Source organism: Pygocentrus nattereri, chromosome 12 (assembly GCF_015220715.1).
Source record: "Pygocentrus nattereri isolate fPygNat1 chromosome 12, fPygNat1.pri, whole genome shotgun sequence".
NCBI lineage: Eukaryota > Metazoa > Chordata > Actinopteri > Characiformes > Serrasalmidae > Pygocentrus > Pygocentrus nattereri.
The window spans coordinates 18,604,254-18,610,590 of NC_051222.1; positions in this window are offsets into that span (position 1 = coordinate 18,604,254).

A 6,337-nucleotide genomic window follows, 5' to 3' on the forward strand; every position below is an offset into this window, starting at 1 on the left:
TCCCACTCTTGTTTGATACAGGATTTCAGTTGCTCAACAGTTTGGGTTCGCCTTTGTCATGATTTTTGTTTTATAATGTGTTAAATGTTATCAGTGTTGTCAGGTCTGGACTGCAGGCAGGTCAGTTTTAGCACCTAGACTCTTTTAATACAGAGCAGTGCTGCTGTAATACATGCAGAATATGGTTTTGCCATTTTCTTGCTGAAATTATCAAGGCCTTTCCTAAAAAAGTCATCTGGATGGCAGCGTATGTTGCCAAAACATGTACATATCATTCAGCATTAATGGTGCCTTCACAGATGTGCACATCACCTATACCATGTGCACTAATGCACCCCCAGACTATCATGAACACTTTTGAACTGTGTACTGATAACAAGCTAAATGTTCTTTAGCTGGGAGGACACTGTCTGTGATTTCCAAAATTAATTTCAAAATTTGATTTGTCGGACCACCGGACACTTTTCCGCTTTGCCTCAGTACATTTTAAATGAGCTCAGGCCCAGAGAAGCATTCTTGGATCCTGTTTATGTACAGTTTCTTCTTTGAGTTGAGTTTTAATTGGCATTTGTGTAAGCAGCAACAGACTGTTTTCATACACCATGCTTTTCAAAAGTGTTTCTGAGCTCAGGTAATGATTTCCACTATAGAATCATATCTGTTTTAATGCAGTGCCACTTAAGAGCATCAAATTCAATATGGGGATTGAAAGTAAATAAAATTTCTCAGTTTCAACATTTGATATGTTGCATTTGAAGCATTTTAAATGAAATATAGGGTATAAATCACATCATTGCATTTTATTTTTATTTACATTTTGCAGAGTGTCCCAACATTTTGGAAATGGAGTTGTATGTTGTAAGCTTTTTGACATTGAAAAATTAATAAATAGTACTTACTGGAATTTTGCATGGACATTAAAATAAAAGTGGTCTCTGATTTGTGCACAGTACTGTTAATGTTTGTATTTGTAGTAGTAAATGAGTAATACATCTTAAGAATAATAAGCAATGGAATGAAAATATTTCTATTTGCTGTGATGTACCAGTTAATCAGGCATGTGTATGGTTGCATGTTGAGTCAAGCACTCATCCAATTGTCATCAATGATGCATTGTCCCTACAAAAGGGTGCATGCACATTGATGGAAATGTGACTGAACTTGTTCAAGTTCCTTCCAGATTTCACAGTCCACAGGAAGAAAACAAACTCAATATTCAATCAACTCACTGCTGTTGCACATAAAATGTCAACAATTTATAAATGAATAAACTATAAACCTCAGTTATAATTATTGACTCTTTTTCCACAAAGTCTCTCTTCTTTTGATAAATGAGACAGTTTCTCCAAAAGCTGATGCATTATATATGAAGCAGACAATTAAATTGTAATAGAGTCTCTTTGCTGTGAACAATAAAGTACAGCAGTAGATAGTCACTAGAGAGTCGAGGAGAGAAAGCTGAAGTCATTTGACAGGATTAGTGTAAATGTGTTACAAGAAGCTACACATAAATGATTAATCGATTGGAACTGTGTTGAAGGTCTTCAAAAGGTGTTCTGCATATGAAGAGCAGTGTAGAGAGTGGAAGTTGGGTAAAAGATCTTTTCATCATTGGAAAATGGTCACCATAAAGTACAACTTCCTTCAGAAATGGTAAGATAAATAGCTCTTTAAAGAGCTCGTAGCCTACATTTTTCTTTTTTTGCTCTCTCTTTTTTGTGTTTTTTTTTATGTACCAAAAATATATTTTCTGTGACTGTTCTCCAGCCACAGATTTAACCCACGTGTGTCAGTTTCCAGTCCTCGCAGGCCAAAACACTGCAGACTTCATCATGCTGCCTCAATAAACACACCTGATTCAGCTCATCAGCTAATTAGCAAGGCCTTCCTGAACTGAATTCAGCGTGTGAGATGAGGGTAAATGCTGATCTTTGCAGCACAGAAGGTCCCCAGTTTAAAATGGCTGAATTAAACAATTAAACATTCTGATTGGCTTCCTTGTGTGAAAGGGCGAGGATAAACTGCAGTGGGTTGAACATTAAGAATGTTTCTTAATGTATATGTAAACATGCTTTTAATGTCACACAAACAGTGAATTCATAAAGGTCTGTTTTTACAGCTTAGTTTCCATATAAGTGAAGCATAAATCAAAAACTTGCTGAACAAAGAGCACTTTGTTGAAAGTTTTGACAGAGATGGATACAAACCTTGAGCAGAATATATTTATGAGAATATAGAGAGAAGCAAAGCAAACAGCTTCAAAGTCCTCTCAGAGAGCCAATTCACTAAAAGCACTTCAAGCAGCAAATTTTCTTTCAGAAGTTAAAAAAGGCAACTTAATGTATCCTTCAAAAGACTGGAAAAAATAGGCAGAGGAATAATCTCCTTCATTCCCCTCTATTGCTTTCACTGCACAAATATACATATTTAAATGAGCAGAGCTGTATGGGTTGAATTATATTCATACTGAATGACTATATGTGCTAACAGATGACATTTTGATATTATGTCTCAGGTGTTTATAGAGTGATTATTAAATGACCCTGGCACTTCCACTATCTGCTCTAGCCAGTTTTTATATTGTTCACCTGTGTCTAATTCCTACTTCATCCTGTTAGTTGTTGTTGTTCTCGGAGTTCTAGTCTTGCTTCTGCATATACTCAGCAGTGCTATAGCTTTGGAATGCATAGAGTGGCCTGGGCCCTTTCACTTGGAAGCCACCCCCACCATCTGATTTCTGGTTAATAAAAAGCAATGTGCAAAATTGCTGGGGGGTCCTGGACCTCCGAATTAACATCCTGGACCTCTGAATGTCTCAAGATCAAAATTCTGGGCGATCCCTGGAAATATTGACGCTATGCTGTCTGATGGAGAAAATTATCCAGAAAAGGGTCGTTGTTTAGCTGCTTCAACCTCGAAACAGCGAGCTACTGTCTTTGGTATTCTTAACTAGAGATGCAGCACTGGTCTGCCTCAGGGTGGTGCTGTACATTGGTCCTCTATAGTTTAGCAACTGTATGTCTGGGATACCTTGCATATTTGTAAATCTTGACTTATAAAGACATTCAATTATGTATTTCTCAAATTGAAGACAACTGCATTACTAAACTAAAGAGCTTTTTTAAAAGAACTGTTGAACCAAATATTTTGTTGCCACTGAAACTGGCGGTGAGTGAGTTAGCAGCCAGCCAGTGTTCAAGTAGCCAGTCAACATGTGACGCCCCCCCCCCCCCCCCCCCCCACCCCCCCCCCCCCCGAATACCAAGCAGTATTTTGCAGTCCTGTAAAAACAAAATAATAATGATTTTAAAAAAGGCAAATAAGAAATGATCTCAATAAACATAACTGTTGCAAAATGTAAGACCCAACCCACCACCCTCACCCCCAACAAACGTCAAATTCTGCCCTTGCTACTGATGTTTAGCCCTTATGTTTCTGTTATCTAATGCCCCCATGTTGTTTTGTCTGTTTTACATGTAGGATCATCAAGTAGCAGTCTGCAGGCCCATTTCATCCCGTCAGCAAGTTTTATTTTGGCACAACCCAGAGCTCAAAACCATTTCTTTAGTTTTACTAACTGGATGATGTGGTTGGGTAAAGTATTACACACCGTTCTAGCATCAACTAATGATGTGCATTCTGATTAATTTTGATTGAATTAGTGAACAGATGTTTGCATCTTACCAGAGAAGGACAATAATGGAGACTTGTCTTTTTATCCCCAGTGGATGAGTTGTCAACACGTTGGTTTGTCAGAGAAATATATTTTCAGTTTTTGGACAGCTAGAGTAGTTAGCCTAGTTAATGAAACAGCCTAGTTATTGAGGCATCAGTTGTCTTTTCAATCATATCCTTAGTAACACATCAACATCAAATCACTTGTGTTTAGTAGGTATGATATACAGTCATATGCAAACATTTGCCCCTGGTCAAATGACAACCGATTTTCTGGGTAAAAATGTAATTAAATAAAAATAAAGTTAACACATCCTTGTTGAGCACACACGTTAACACAACCATGGCCTGTGCTAAAGATTACAGCACATTTTATTTTTTATTTTCTGCTAAACAATGTTTAATATTTCTGCATAAATAGAAATTGTGCAAAAGTGTGTTCTCTGCAGACATCCTTTGACCAGGGCTGCTCAAACTTTTGAATACAACTGTAATGAGGCATATTCCTATGCAAATTTAAAAACCATCATTAGAAACACAAGCCAAGCCAAACCGATACCTACATAATGTACATCTTTTACTCAATATTTCAAGCCTTTTGGGAATGTGATTTTTTGCTCAGATCTGATCTCTGACACCATGGTTCACACTCATTTAGGTAAGTGATTCAAATCTGTCACTGATGTGAATGAACCGGTGTCCTGAAATGACCCACATGAGCACATCCTACTCAGTAACGGCACGTGAATGAATCACATGCGTCACATGCATCATCAGCTAACAAACTAATTAAGCAGATTGAACTTTTGCTATGAAGATAATTAACTCTGAATTCTCTCAGCTGTTCATTATTAGAGCGAGACAAAGGTGAAAAGGTGAGATTTGTTGTTTTTCCACTGTTTACAGGCTTTTGAACTTCTGTTCGGCACTGCTGCCATGGTAACTCAATTATAGTGCACGGTGGGGGAAAAAAGCACATGAATTCCAGTCTGAGCATTCACATTAAAGTCACATAGCCACAAATCGGCCACAAATGTGATCTGATTTGGGACCACATATATTCATTCACACCAGGTTGAAGTGTCAAAAATCAGATTTTTTGCCCTAATGTGACTCCGATCTGATGTTTACAGGGCTCTTTGGACATACAAATCTGATCGAGCCTTCACTGCAAAGATAATTAACTCTGAACAGCTCTCAACAAAGGCGAGGTGAGATGTGCTGCTTTTCCAACGTTTATAGGCTTTAACTTCTGTTTGGCGCTGCTGCCATGGTAACGCTGAATGATGGTGCACCTGCAGTGGGGAAAAAAAGCACACGTATTTCAATCTGAGCATTTTCATAAAGGTCGCATGGCCACAAATGGAACATGTATCCCTTCCAGGACCACATATGAAAGTGACTCAGGTCGGATTGGAAAAGATCAGATTTGCATGTCCACGCAGCCGTGAAAACACTTCAACCTGGTAATGTGAACACAGCCTTTAATATGAGCAATGAGGCTTGTAATGTGAACAGATCAGATTTTTATGCTAAATGTTGTGTGTCCACACAGCTCTGAAAACATCAGATCTGAATAACATTAGGGCAAAAAATAGGATTTGTGCCACTTCAATCTGGTAAGCGTAGCCAAAAAGAACAAGAATAAGAAGGAGCTGATGTACTGTGATTTTTCATCTTCCTAGCTTTCTGTTAATTATTTGAAACTAGCACATATAATTGCATATATCCATAATTTTATACATTCAACTGTAACCAATTAGGTTTTCCATTATAACAAAAATCAAATAATGATTCCAAACTTTTGAACAGTAGTGTATTTTATAAGATACTTCAAGGGTGAAATGGTCTTAATTTTCAACTATGTGGTCTGGGCAGAAAATGACTATATAATGTGGGAAAAGGGAAGGGAAATGTATTTTTAATATGTCATTCATTTTATGTTTAGCAACAAACATCAAATAATAATGGGGTCAAATAAACATAGTTCTGATCCAGAACCCGAAAAAGCAGACAAGGCAGAAATTTCTGCCTTCTTTTTAGCATATGAGATTTGCTGTATTCCATTACACAGGGAAACTAGATTTGGCTGCCATTGAGGAGCTCTTTATGGCTCGATGCAGTGGGTCAATTGTGACTAGGGTGCATATGATACGGTAATAGAGCCTATGGATGGCCTTTTCTATATAAATCTATTTATATGTATATTTTACTATTAAACTGGATGTGCTGGCCCAAACCTGGACCCATCTGGCTGGCTGATTTGCACTGGCTGAGTGCAGCAAATCACTTTAAGGTCCATCCATTTTCAGGTCCTCATAGACATCTAGATCTGCAACAATTTAACTGTGAAGCTTGTTGGAATGAATTCTAATTGTGTTTGGAATGCACCATCATGCACTAGTCTCCAACAGTGCCTGACTGACTGCACTTTAATATTTCACCCTCTCTATCACTCACTCTCCTTTCCTTAATGTTTTAACCAGCCTCAAAGGTAGTAAAAGTGATTTAGGAAGGGGCAAATAACTCAATTCTGGCCTACTAGGTTTCAGAGAATGTCATTTCTGTACTATGTCATGAGCAATTACTATAACTTCTATTTCAACATTATCTGCATCCTCTATAAAAGAGCTGTTTGTTGGTGTGGTAGATTTAAGCAGTT